Source organism: Pinus tabuliformis, chromosome 1_1 (assembly GCF_031772625.1).
Source record: "Pinus tabuliformis cultivar Carrire ecotype Pingquan chromosome 1_1, CPIR1, whole genome shotgun sequence".
NCBI lineage: Eukaryota > Viridiplantae > Streptophyta > Pinopsida > Pinales > Pinaceae > Pinus > Pinus tabuliformis.
The window spans coordinates 603,171,084-603,186,318 of record NC_142297.1 but is presented as its reverse complement, the minus strand read 5'-3'; positions in this window follow the sequence as shown (position 1 = coordinate 603,186,318).

Below are 15,235 nucleotides of genomic sequence, written 5' to 3'. Positions count from 1 at the left end.
CCTCCATTTCCCCTTCCAGTTTCTGCTTATCCTCCAGAATGTTGCCGAACTCTTCCTTATTCCATTTTTTTATTCTCCCTTTCAGCTCTTTCAATTTCAATTGGAACGTGTGCATTTTCCCTCTGCCCTGCACTTTGCTTTGAGTCCACCATTCTTCTACTTTTTTGATGAATTCAGGATCTCGCAACCAAAAGGCTTCAAAACGGAAGGGCTTCTTCCCCTTGTTTTTTTTAATGTCCACTTCCAATCTGATCGGCCAGTGGTCCGATCCCAGGGAGGGAATAATCTTGGCTTCTATAAAAACATCCTTGTTCATGACGGCTTCGGATACTAAGAATCTATCCAGTTTTGAAGCAATTTGGTTTTTGCCTCCTCTTCTGTTATTCCAGGTGAAGATCCCATTAATAGTTCGGACATCAACTAATCTTAAGTCTTCGATCATTTCATTAAATTTGTCTATAAAGTGATCCAGCTTCCTCACTCCTTTTTTCTCGTCCAGAGATCTAATTAAGTTAAAGTCACCTCCAATGATCCAGGTCTGTACAGGATAGAGCCTGCGGATGGTTTTTAAGCTATTTATAAAATTTTCTTTTTCCCCAGGATTGGGGGGGCCATAAACTCCAGTGATAACAACCTGTTCCTTAGTCCCTACTATTCTGCCCAGCCCAGTAAGGACTCTATTCATACTAGTCCAATTGTCTAAGAGGATCTCATTCGGGTTTCACAGCATTGCAAGTCCCCCTGCAGACCCTATAGCATCCTGTCCCATTACTCTATAATGCAATCTACTTTTTTCGATGATGTCTTCCAGTTGGTGAACCGAAATTTTTGTCTCCTGCAATATCAAAATGCTAGGCTTTTCTTTTTTTAACTTATCTCTCAAATACCTTTGTTTCCCCTTACTATTCAAACCCCTAATATTCCAGTTAACAACAATCATTTAAAACTTTTGGAAGGAGGGGAAAATTACCTCTGACAGAGGTATCACTTTACCAGAATTTATCAGTGTTTCACCCACAGTCTGAATAGTTTCATTCATCGTTTTTCGTCCTCTTTTTCTGCTACTTTTGCCAGAGTTGCCCAGTCCCATCACTTCATTCCCCTGTTCCCCGCCGTCCATTACCTGTTTCTCCAGATTTTCCCCTTTCCTCTTCTTATATTTCTTGAAGGCTTCCTTGAACAACTGTTTTTGTTTTTCGGGTATAAATCTGTTGTCAAGATATTTCCACTCCTGGATTAATCTTTTCATGATTCTCTCCTCTTCAACCTCGGTTTCAATTTGATTTTCAACCTCCATTTGGGATTCGGCTACTGTTTCATCCACCTTTTCCTCTGATTGTTCACTATTTAGTTTATTTGAACTTTTTCCCCTTCCTTTCTCTTCGCCGGAAATTTCCATAGGGGAGTTTCCTGGATCTTCATCGTCCTCCAAGTTTATTTCATAACCCATATTTTCGTTCTGCAATACCTGAAACTTATTTTGACTCTTTATTGGATTAGGTTTTTCCTGCGATTGGGGTTTCGGTCCCTCTTTATTCTGTCGTTTCTTCCTTGTAACCTGTTGAAAGCCTTCCTCTTGTTCTTCGGTTTTTCCTTGAGCTGTCTTCGCCTCCTCCTCCTTATTCAGCGGGCATTGCCTATATAAATGGCCATATTCATGGCATTTGCAGCATCTAAAGGGGATGTGTTCGTAATCAATCGGTTGCGTCCAGACTTCATCATGATATTCCAGTTCAATGTTTTCCGGGAGTGGTTCCACCAGATTCATGTAAACACAAATCCTCGCGTAGGCGTTGTACTTACCTCGTTTAGTAGCCTCTGCGATTTTAACAAAGCTCCCTATTGAATTCCCTATACCTTCCAAAATTTCCGGATCCCAAAATTCACCAGGAAGCCCAAACAGCCTAACCCAAACTGGGGCATCCATCAGCTTTTCTTTCTCAGGGTTATATCTCTCTTCCCAGTATTTCATGAATAGACCTGCGTTATTCAAGAAATACGGCCCTTCCTCAAAGATCCTATTCTTGTCTTCCAGGTTCATGAAAATAGCTGTGAAGAAACCCTGAGCTCCCAGTTTGAGATCCACATGTCCTCGAGGTCTCCATCGCTGGTCAATCCATCTGTATAACTCCTTCTCTGAAGGCCAGTATCCGATAAACTTACAGATTAGTGCATGGTCCTTCATGTAGCAGTGGTATTCCTCCAGTTTGTTGCAGGGAATGACATACCTAGGTTTTTTTTGAGCCCTAGGAAGACATTTTCCTCTCATCCTTTTCTGCCATAGATTGCCCATTACTGGAGCAAGATTTTCCTTATTGCTCTGTTGTGCCCCTCCTGCACTGGTTTCTCCCATTACTACATTCTTGAAGGAGGGGATCCCACCCCCCCCCCCTTGGTTCCTCCATCCCGCTCAGCACTGGCGAATAGGGTTTGACCCTAGCTCTGTCTCTGACGATCCGAACAAAGACTGAAAACTTCGCCGCCGCGAAGGGCGTAACCCTGGCAAATCGCTTCTCGTCCTACACTGTCAACCTTCTGCAAAAATCTCCTGTCAATCCTGACCGACTGCGCAAACCCTCGTTAAATATTGATATTTATATTTATTTGGTGATAAAATTTAATTTTTAAACTTCATTGCTTCATGTGAGTTCCTTTAAATCTAGAGTTAAATCTTCATATTTACATTTAGTAAATAAATAATCATAACCTTACTTCATGTTAAAATTAGTTCGAATTTATTTAAATATAGGATTAAAATATAAATAGATAAAACTAATATATCTATATTTAACATATAAATATATTTCTATAACACACACACACACACACATATATAATATACAAATATATTTATCAATAAATGTTCATAACTTAATTGTATACTTGTTTTTATTTTTATTTTTTATCAATTTAATTGTTTTTTTTAATCAATTTTATTAGGTGACTATCATGCTCGCTATGAATAATCTAATATTATCGAAAACCCAAACTCATTTTATGTGTTCTCTATCATTAATCTTAGGTTCTAGTTTTGATGAAAATGGGAAACCAACTGGCTGTCTATGAAGTTTATGTCTTTGACACCTTCTTATGAAACCCTCGTGAAAACTTGACTATGAACCCCGTTTCCATGAAAACTGGTCATTCTTACCCCGTGACATCTGACTATGAACACTGTTTCCATGAAAACTGACTATTCTTACTATGATGAACTCTCCACGAAATCTAGATGTTTTGAACCATCCAAGAAACTGGTTTTTGGAGCCAATTTTTTTTCCCTTTGGTGGGAGTGTTTTGGTTATTTTTGAGACAAATTCATATGTGGTTACGGATTTTTAAGGGTTGGGAAATTCTATATATATATTTGTAGCTTCTGCAATGGATAAAATATCATTGGAGAGAACTTGGAGGCTCTTGAAGAGGTGGGAAATAGCTAATTCACAGTTGAAGTGTGCAACTTTAGAGAATTCACCGGTCAATTGGGTTTGTATATGTCTTATGTCCATGCATTTTTACATATCTAGATTCCTGTTACAATAGTGAAAAGATATATGCAACTTTTGGTATATAGTAGTTATGTATATACTTGAAACCTTAGTGTAGCCGGAAAGAGCATACACATGTGTGTTAAGGACACCTATTAGTAATGGTGCATCCCATTTGGCTACAACTGCCTTACATTTATTTGAGATATTGACGTACAAGGGTTTGGATTTAGGGGTTTATGTTTTTAATGACAAAATTGAAAAAATTGATTCGAAGGTTTGAAAATGAAGTAGAGAACCATGGCGGGTGTGTAGGTTTTAACCCCATACAGAAATTACCTGCATACAAATTCTAAAACATAGAAAATAAACAATGTGAGAGCATAACACATAAAACACATATACAAAGATATTTTCCCCTGGATCCCAAAACCGGGACTACCAGCTTGATTTTTCATTATATTCCTATCAATGTTGCAATACATATTTATACATGCCGAAGCATCCAATACCATGGACCGAAAACCATCGCGTCCAAAACCATGGACCGAAAACCATAGGTAGGTTCGCCCAACCTAATATAGGGTCCAATTTTTTTTTTCCTAGGGCGCTGCCTCGGACCCCGTAGAGGGGGGCTACCCACCCCCCTCAAACCCCCAAGATAGGGGGGGCTTCCGCCCCCCGTGTGACCCCCCCGCTGCACAATCGGCACAACGAAGTGGGGGCTCCGCCCCCCCTCTACCCCCCTAGTTCACTACGTAGGTTAGTCGTGGAAAGAATATAACACAACCCAACACTCTCCCACTTGTTGTTTTCTTTTTATAGGGGGCCACAGGAGAGCTTAGTCATTTTTCCAACCCTGAAATGCCCATTGTTTCTCTACACCAGGAGAACTTCTCAGAGCTCACAAATTTTGTCAATGCATTTGCAGTATTCTTCAAAGTGTCCAGCTTTACCAACAACACCTTTTTGTCTTCTATCATATCCCTCACAAAGTGATACTAAACATCAATGTGCTTTGTCTTTGAATGATAAGCAGGGTTCTTTGCCAAGAAAATTGCACTTTGGCTGTCACAATCTATCCTTATAGCTCCCTGTACTAACCCCATACTTGAACACAATCTCTGCAACCAAATTGCTTCCTTGCTTGCATAAGTGGCTACCATGTATTCTGCCTCTGTAGTTGATAGTGCCACTACAGATTGTTTCTTACTCATCCAACTGACTGCACCTCCAAATAGGTTAAACACATACCCACTTGTATATCTTCTCTGATCCAGATCTCCAGCCTAGTCTGCATCAACAAAACCATGAATATCCAACACTGTCCAAACAATGTAAACTTTGAAACAGGAACTATAAACTCAAAATGGGAACTCTGGCCAAAAAACCCCGAAAAAAGATAAAAAACAGTGCTAAAAACGAAAAGTGTGTATACTGAAACGATGTTTTTATTTTTTAGGTTCAATTTTGAACATGTTTTAAAAATGGTAGTGACTACAAAATTCACTATGAATTTTTCGTGCAAAATATAGCTTCAAAACGAAAGTGATGATACTGGAACAATGATTTTAATTTAGGGTCAATTTTCAAAATTTTTAAAAAATGCTAGTAAAACCAAATTTTTATGTGCCAAACAAAGTTGTTTATGAGGAAAAAAACACATTAATGTTTTTGGTAGAATGTCATTTTTTTTTCCTGAGTATAAATTCAACATGTTTTCAACCATAACATGCTAGATACAAAAGAAATTGAAATTTTTTCAACTATAAAATAAAAAAACCATGACATTGTGAACAAATTATATCACTAAATGAATTCAAAAGTCATTATTTGTATATTGAATAAAACATACATTATATCTCTAATTTAATATTGCATTGTAGATATTTTAAACAATAAAATTTATCATAATTAAGACATATAATCCAACAACATAAAAATGCCTCATAACTTCTCATTTAACACCATATGGAAATCATTAATTTTATTTGAAGATACGATGCATACATCAGCTATATAAACTGTCTTAAACAATTATTCAAAATCACTCATATTTTCTTGCACACCATCAGAATTCACATCTTCAGATGAGTGACTGGACGCTGACGAAGATGTTCCATATTCTTCTCTTTCATCAACTAGTGCCCCATTTGAGTCCACATGCATGCCCAACATTTCAGGTTTCAAAATTCTTCTATATCTACGACTGGTTTCAGCAGACTCCCATCTCAACACTGTTCCTTCTGGTAACAACCTTTTCAGAATCTCTATCGTCTTGAAGAGTTCCCCCCTTTGTTAAATTGAAGTCATAAACAAGTATGTCAACATCCTCCAATTTTAATATGTCTGTGTGGCAGCGATTTATATTTGTACCCTTTCTTTTTCTCTTTCCGCCATTTTTTTTGTCAACTACCATCTCTGGCTTATACACACCATTGAATGGGTGTGTATTTGTGGCATACCAATGTACTTCAACACTTGTAACATCCTCATTTTTTGTAAATACCTTTATAACTTTAGCAACCCAGAATGGATAGCCATTGGGATATCCATCTGCTAGCATTGCAATCATGCAACCCTCCTTAATATCCTGTACTGAACCCTTGTAAAGGTCTTCCATGGCTTCACGTTGTGCACGAGATCTTCTGGAACCAATACACATCTCTCTTTCCGCTGCCTGTGAAGAATTAATAATACCTTGAGATTGTTTCTGTTCAACAATGTTTATTTCCTCATGTTCATTCGACATATTTTGTGGCCAAATAAATGGATTTTTCAAAGGTATATCTTCATTTGTTGTTTTTGAAATGATATCACTTTGATTATTGAAAAATGACTCCCACCAAACTGAATCAGCAATGTCAAAGTACTCATATGTATATCTAATACATTTTTTAATTTCTTCCAGGCAATCAAAATAATTTATATCTCTATTCTGTTTGCGTGCATTCTGAACTTCACCAACTGATTGTAATAACAATATTTTTGATGCAAATATTGGATGATCTGGAATGAACTTCAAAAATTGCAAACCTGATGACGGTGCCCATTCTGTAGTAGTTGAATACTTCTTGCCCCATATTAGTTTTTTCCCATCAATTTTTTTGATACGAAATTGATGTTGGAAGCTAATGTCATTAAGTTGTTCAATGCATTTCCCACCACCATATGATCCCAGAATAAACCGTCACATGTCAACAGTTTCTTCCAACACATCAAAAGTAGGCTCTGGCATGTATGATTTCTTAATACATTCAATTAGTGATGGCAAGCTCCCAACTTCCTTCCTCCTCAATGTGACTAAAAAACGACTGAACATCTAATCAATATGGTCATGAGTGTGCCCAACAAGAAGGAAACCAACCTTTACCTTTTGAAAAATTCTCAATTCAACAAGCATGTTTAGATATCCAAAAACAACCTGATTTTTGTTTTCACGGCAAGTGTTGTCCAATTGTAGATACAAAACTTCAGGAAGATTACCAGACCAATGAGAAATCACATCATGAATTATGGTTATGGTCATATTTGCATCATTATGAATATTTGGAGCTGTGAAGTACACCCTTGGCAACATTTTCCCATTGAAGACCATACAACCGACCAAGTGAAATTGAATATAATTTTCCTCTTGTAAATTTTTGGGTGTGCGAACAAAATGTGGTAAACGTGTTTTCTTCTGGTCCATACCATCAATTATCAAACCCAAATATTTATTCGGATTATCATAACACTTCTTTCGATGCTTGTACAACTTCTTCCTTTCGTTTGTTTGTTTTTTGCGATGCTCCTGAAGTTCTTTGACAATTAAATCTACACAACATAAAAGAAATTCATTAAGAAATATGTTTTCATAGTTGATGACTATACAATTTTAAAAGTTAAAGTTATGAATGCTTACCTCTTTCTGAGCCTTCACATTTGTCCCTTTTTGATTTAAGAGAAGCACATGTACTGCAAATCCCCATCCTTGTCTTCTTAGGAATACGGACATTGTTGAATTCTTTCTTCCATACCTTCACAAAATATTGATATGTAATAAACCGGCCATGTCCCTCAGCACCTTTTGCATATTCTTTGTAAAAGTTGTAGATTTCTTGTCTTGAAAAATTGTCTGGAATATGTATTGTCTCTCTATTTGGCATACACTCTCCATGCTTTGAAAAGAAATCTTTCATCCATGACATTGCGGTATTTGATAATGGCCCAAACTGTCTTTTATGACGTACTTCTGAATAAAATGTGGGATCCTTTTCCAAATTTTCTTGAATTCTCGAGAGACGAAAATTCCCAATCGAATGAAACATTTTGAAAGCTTTTCTACACATAAATAAAGTCCTAATATGATAATCATAACCGATAAATGTAGATTGCATGCACCCAACTAAATATGAATTTTGCATGCTTTTAGTCATTGACAAATATCTCTTCCTGCTTTCTAATGAAAATGTGAAATCCATATGTTTCAAGCAATTTTTTTGGCAACATTCACTTGAAATGAGAGCGCTGATAGAACCTCTTCTCGTCAGATATTTTGCTCTACCCCTTGTATAACTAGAACAACTTGCATTGATACGAAAAGGTTTGCTCCTACTCCTTGATACAATATTTCTTGGCAACATCTCCATCATTGGATCATCATTTGTATAAGGATTTTCATCATCATTAAGAGGAATGTTATCCACACTATGACCAGCTCTGCTTTTCAAATATTGACTTGGAGGATATTCTTCATCTTCCCCTTCTTCAGTGCTACTGTCATAGTCCTTAGAATTCAGACTGAATGGAAAATTTGACTCGATGTTTAATGGATATTCTTCCTCATGTGCATTGTCAGTGCTACTCTCATAGTCCATAGAATTAGGACTACGTCGAAAATGTGATTGTTTACTTATTGAAGATGCTACATCCTGTCCTTTGTCACTGCTACCTTTATACTCATTAGAATTAGGACTAAGTGCATCATCCTGTCCTTCATCACTGCTACTCTCATAGTCCTTAGAATTAGGACTAAGAGGACACTGTGACACTCCATTCTTTTGAAATTCATCATCACGCTCTTCATAACTGTTGCTCTCATAGTCCTTAGAATTAGGACTAAGTGGACACCATGACACTCCAATCTTTTGAAATTCATCATCCCGCTCTTCATCACTGCTACTCTCATAGTCCTTAGAATTAAGACTAACTGGACACCGTGACACTCCATACTTTTGAAATTCATCATTATGCTCTTCATCACTACCGCTCTCATAGTCCTTAGAATTAGGACTACGTGGACACTTTGACACCCATTCTTTTGAAATTTGTTATCACGCTCTTCATCACTGCTGCTCTCATAGTCCTTAGAATTAGGACTAAGTGGACACCGTGACACTCCATTCTTTTGAAATTCGCCATCATGCTCTTCAAAACTGCTGCTCTCATAGTCCTCAGAATTAGGACTAAGTGGACACCGTGACACTCCATTCTTTTGAACTTCACCATCATGCTCTTCAAAACTGCTGCTCTCATAGTCCTCAGAATTAGGACTAAGTGGACATCGTGACACTCCATTCTTTTGAACTTCACCATCATGCTCTTCATCACTGTTGCTTTCATAGTCCTTAGAATTAGGACTAAGTGGAATTTGTGATTCTTTATTTATTTGAAATTCTCCATCCCCTCTTTCATCAGTGCTGCTCTCACGGTCCTTAGAATTAGGACTAAGTGGAAGAATTGACTTTCTATTCATAGTGGAAGAATTCCCGCTATATTCATCAATATGAATAGAGTTGTTACGCGATGAAGATGTTGATGGTGTATAAATCGAAACTTCACTATCAGAACAATCCATCCCTTTCAAATAGAAGATGTTGAATGATACAAATGGAGAGTCTCCTAAAGATATTATATAGCTTAAAGAATGAAATTTTCCCTCCAAAACGTTTCGCGAAAATATTTCCCTCCAAAAATTTTCGTGAAAATATTTCCCTCCAAAAAGTTTGTTAGATTTATTTACCTTCATTATTTTATTCTACAATTTATTGAAAAATGTAAACTAATTTTTTTTATGAAATAAATCACTAAAATTAAAATTGTAAACTACAACTTCTACATTAATTATTTTAATAGTTAAAGTATATAATATTTACTAAACAATTGATTTTTTTTTATTTTTTTTATTTTATTTATTTATTTTATATTTTTTATAATATATTCTAAAACAAATTAATTCCACATTCAACCCGGTGTAAAACAATTCTACAATATTTGCTTTATAATATTTTAAAACAAATTATCCCACATTAACCGTATAGTAAAACATCTCCGTAATTTCACTTATATATTAAATTTCATTATCACTATTACTCACATCACATCCAGGTTTTCTGAAGTTCGTTGAAAGACTCGTGAATTTGTGGAGCAGCTACATTGCTATCAACAACATATTCAACGAAGAATTCTTGCAATTGAAAGGTAAGTTAAATTTTTTTCTTTGAAAATTTTCATATTAAATTAATTTAATGAAGAAGAAATATATATATATATATATATATATATATATATATATATATATATATATATATATATATATATATATATTTATATTTTTTTAATTAATAATTTTTCTGAGCCAAAATAACAATTACGTCCATCATGAGCATGGTGGGCCCGATCAAACTCAATCGCCTAATAGCTGTGGGTGGGCCGCTGTGGTGTCGCGCGATGGGGGGGGAGGTCGGGGGGTTTGAGGGCACGGGGGGGCGGCCCGCCCCCCTGTCGCGGGGGTTGGGCGATTTTCAGAATCGCCCAACCCCCATGCCGGGTGGGTGAGCTGTTGGGGTGGGCGCCGCAACCCGACTCGCCGCCTACCAACAACCCCCGCCCCCCCTCTCAACACTCTGACCCCCTTCACCCACACCCCGCGCCCCTGCCCCCTTACCCCCCCCTTCCACATTCTGCCCCCTCAACGCCACCCTCATCCCCTACCACCAACCCCCCAAACCCCTCACCCCCCTCACGCTCATCCCCCCTCACCCACACACCCTCCCCCTCATCCACCCCCTCACCCACCCCCTCACCTGCATGCCCTCCCCCTCATCTACCATCCCCACCCACACTCTCTCCACTCCCTGACCCGCACGCCCTCGCCCTAACCTCACTCGCCCTCCCCACGCCCTCACCCTCCCCCACACCCCCTCACCCGCACACCCACCATGCTCTGCCCACCCCCTGACCCGCACGCCCTCCCCCCCTCACCTCACGCACCCTCCTACCCTCACCCATCCTCCTCACGGGCCCTCCCCCTCGACCACCCTCCCCACCCCCTCACGCTCGCCCTCCCCCCGCGCGCTCCCCCTCACCCTCTCCTCCCATGCCCTCCCCCTCACCTCACGCGCCCTCCCCCTCACCTCACGCGCTCTCCCCACGTGCCCTCCCTCCCTCACCCATCCTCCCTACTCCCACCACCTCATGCGCCCTCCCCCTCACACTCCCTCCCCCTTGGCCACCGTCCCCACCCCCTCATGCTCACTCTCCCCCCGCACCCTCCCCCTCACCCTCTCCACCTGCGCCCTACTCGCCCTCCCCTCTCGCCCTCCCCCTCACCCTCTCCACCCACGGCCTCCCCCGCCCACCCTCCCTCCCCGCCGCGCCACCCCGACGGCCCGTCCCCCCACCTGATTGGCTGCCGGGCAATTCCCGGGAATTGCTCGGCCGATTCCCGGGAATTGCTCGGCCGCCAGTCGGGCGGGGGGGTGGGGGGCGGGCCGCCGGGGTAGCGCAGGCCTCGGCTGCACCACCCCGGTGGCCCACCCCCCCACCCGACTAGCAGCCGGGTGATTCTGGGAATCGCCCGACCACTAGTCGGGCGGGGGGGCAGGCCTGGGCATGGGTGGGGAGGGAGGGTGAGAGGGGGAGGCCGTGGGCGGTAGGTGTGGGGGTGGGCAGGGTCGGGGAGGGCGTGCAGGTGAGGGGGTGGGGAGAGCGTGGGTGGGTGAGGGGTAGGCATGGGATCGCTGAGGGTGTGGGTGGGTGAGGGGGAGGGGAGGGCACAAGGGGGTGGGCGAGGGGTGAGGGGGAGGGAAGGGTGCGAGGGGGAGGGGTGGGTAGGGTTGGGGAGGATGTGCGGGTGAGGGGGTGCAGAGAGCGTGGGTGGGTGAGGGATGGGCATGGGGGGGTGGGCGAGGGGTGAGGGGGAGGGGAGGGCGCGAGGGGGTGGGTGGGTGAGGGGGAGGGTAGGGCGTGCGTGGGTGAGGGAGAGGGGAGGACACGAGGGCGAGGGGAGGGCGTGGGCGAGGGGTGGGCGTGGGGTGAGGGGGAGGGGAGGGCGCGAGGGGGTGGGTGAGGGGTGGGCGTGGGGTGAGAGGGAGGGGAGGGCACGAGGGGAGGGGTGGGCAGAGAAGGGGAGCGCAAGGGAGGGCGAAGGCGGGTGGAAAGGTGGGCAGGCAGGTAGAGGCCGTGGGCGGGGCTGTGTGGGGATGGCGGGTGCGCGGGAGTGCCTAGTGTGTGAGGGGGTGTGGGAGGGGTCGGGTAGGTGGGGGCATGTGAGGGGGAGGCGAGAGGGGTGAGGGAGAGCTGGGTGGGTGTGAGGGGGTGAGGAAGTGTGTGAGGGGGGGGGGGAGAGGGATGGGGGAGAGGCGGGTGGGTGTGAGGGAAGAGGGTCGGCGTGGGCGCATGGGGGTGGAAGGGGGCTGGGTGCGGCGCCCCCGCATGCTCGCCCCCACCCACCGCCCGCCCGCCCACACCCGTGCACCCCTCTCGCCCACACCCACCCGGCCCGCCCGCCGACCGCGCCCGCCCTCACTCGCCCGCCGACCGCGCCCGCCCTCACCCGCCCGCCCTCACCCGCCCAGTTGCCCACCCTGCCCTGCCGTCCCTCACCCGACCTCCCGCTCGCCCACCGACCCGCTCGGCGCCAACCCGCCCGCCCGCCCGTTAGGGGTGGCTGGGCGATTCTGATTATACAAATAAAAAATTTATGATATATTTTCGTTGTTAATTTAAGTTAATATGTTTTTGTTATTTACTGATTTATGTGTTTCTATTTTTCAGGAAAATGACATCAAAGAAAATTTCTGTGAATCTTTCTGGACCAAAGACTCTTAAAGGTGCATCTTCAAGAAACATTGGTGAACGAACTCCACCTGAGCTCATGATTACAAATCTTTCAAGTGCCTCAAGTGATAAGAAGATAATTTCAGACTGGAAGAATTCAAAAGAGGTGAAATTTCCATCAAGAATCTGGTATGTGAAAGAAAGAGAAAGCACAAATGTGAATATATATCTATATATTGATATACTGAATGATAATGGAATTTTTGAGGTGATGGGAAGAGTCATAGATATGTGTTCGGTACCGGACACTGAAGTTGTTTACGTACTTACAAAAGCTCCCAAGTCACATGAAAGGATTAAATACCGACTATCATATTCATTGTATGACACGAGAGAGGTATCTACAAAGTTGTGTAAACAAATCGTAAATGAGATGACACAAAACATCGTAAGTATTGTTATTTATATTTGTATTTTGCGTTCTTGAAAGTGTCTCGCTATATTTTTTTAACTTTGTTTTTATTGACATATGATATTTTGTTTGGAAGAATTTTGTTGAAAGTTGTTCAATTAGGTTGGGAGGCATTCATTTTATAGAGCATGATATCATGAAAGTTGTCAGCAGTTTTTACTCAGTGTCAGAAGAAGATATGGAAAACAAGCAAAATGTAGTAATTGATGATGCTACAAAACTACATCCAAAGAAACAAAAAAAAAGGCCTCTGGTGGATAAATCTACCAAAGGTAAACAAGTTACTTTTGAGGACGATGAAGTTGAAACTGGCAGTGAAGCATATGTTGCCATTACTGAAGATGACATTGGAACTGAGAAGAGCCGTAAAAGACCAAAAGTAACAATTTGAATAAATCTGTTGAGAATGTTATGACGAAGAAAAGTAAAGTTGAAGATTTTGAAGTAGTCATTACCAGCAGTCAAGGACCTAGTGAAACTTCAAAAGAAAGCAGAGAAATCATTACACCAGGAGTTAAGTTAGATGATGGCATTATGAAAACAAAACAAAATTCCATTTTACAGAATTTGACAAAGAGAAACTTAATTGATGGTGGTCGTACATTTCAGCATAATGTCAGACAAACCTATAAGGCAAGTGAAGGACAATGTCAATATCAAGTCAGAAAGCCACATCATCTGCATGTTCACAACTTGAAGACATTGATGAGGTACAATCCATATGCTCATGTGGTTAGTTATGTGCTTCTTGTTGATCCGCTTCAAGTTCCCAACAAAGAAGCATTTGATAAGTCAAAATGTTTTGAATACAATTATTATGTGCTTGGGGGGAACCATTCTGTAGAAGCTCAAAGACAATTGATGGAGGAATATCCTAATAACCCACATTTTGAAACAATGAAATGTATTATTTATGTTGGTTTATCAGAGACAGAAGCAAAGTTAGTGGCATGGGATGATAATTCAGATAATGAATATAGGATGTCTATGACTTTCATCCAAAGGGTTAGATTTATTCATAGTGAATTTCAAGAAAAATGTGGTGGGGATAGGATAAATGTTACTGCAGATTTCCGAAAGGAATGTTGTATGGAAATAAGCTATCAAATTGAAGAGAAAACCAATTCAAAAGGTGGAAAAGGCAACAAAAATAGTGATTTATTGAGAGGTATTGATAATATTTTCCAATTGGCATTTAGAACTAGAGATGTTTGGAAGTTGATTAATGAGATTTTTAGCATGTGGGAAGACATTGGCATTAAAAACCAGAGGGTCAAAAAGTCTAAGCCATTGATAGGTAGCAACAGTAAATCAACTCCTGAACTGAAACAACTTTCAGACGATATGACTATCACACGTTGGAGGGCGATGCAAGGAGTGAAAGATGAAAAAATTGTCAAAACAATATTATCTCGTGTGAGGTTAGGGGAATTATCATTGGAGGAAATGTTTGAAGAATTTCAAAAGTAAGTTTGCTGAATTATTTTTATTTATTTCTAGATTATAGTTATCTTTTAAATAAAACATGTTGTTCTTGGTAGTATTTGTTATACATATCATTATATTAACTTTTTGTTACTTTATCTATGCAGTCACAAAGTTTACATGAAAATTCAAGAACAAATGGTTAGATTGTTGAATGAAGATAGTTGGGATGATGTTGTATGCAACTATCCAGATTCAAGTTCTACATCAACATTAAAAGCTTTTTATCTTGCATTTAAAAAGGTATCTTTATTTATACATTCATTTTTATTCATATGTGTACTATTTTTAATTTATAACTTACACATATATTTGTTTATTTTATAAAAGATGAGGAAGGAAGATAATGGAGCACCAGATAGTTTCAAAACCTTTATTGAAAAAATAAAGATCGAAAGACTGAGGAAGCAACGTATTAAGAATGTTGAACTTTATCCAACTCTTAATCATTTCACTTGGAATGGGCTAGACACTATTCAATATCAAGTAATACAAGGCGACTGTGAAGACATTTCTAAACTCATACTGAAAAGGGATTATGCCCTAGTTATTGCAGATATTCCCTATGGTTTCAATATTCCAAACATTTACTATGATAGTGACCCTTATACTTATCAAGCTCTTAATAAAGTGGTTGCGGGATTTGTAGAAGTCACGTTATCACCATTATGGAGATTTGTGACATTTCATTTAGACACACAATTGGCAATGATATTGTCAAGCTTCAAGGGGAAAACAAATTCAAGGATGC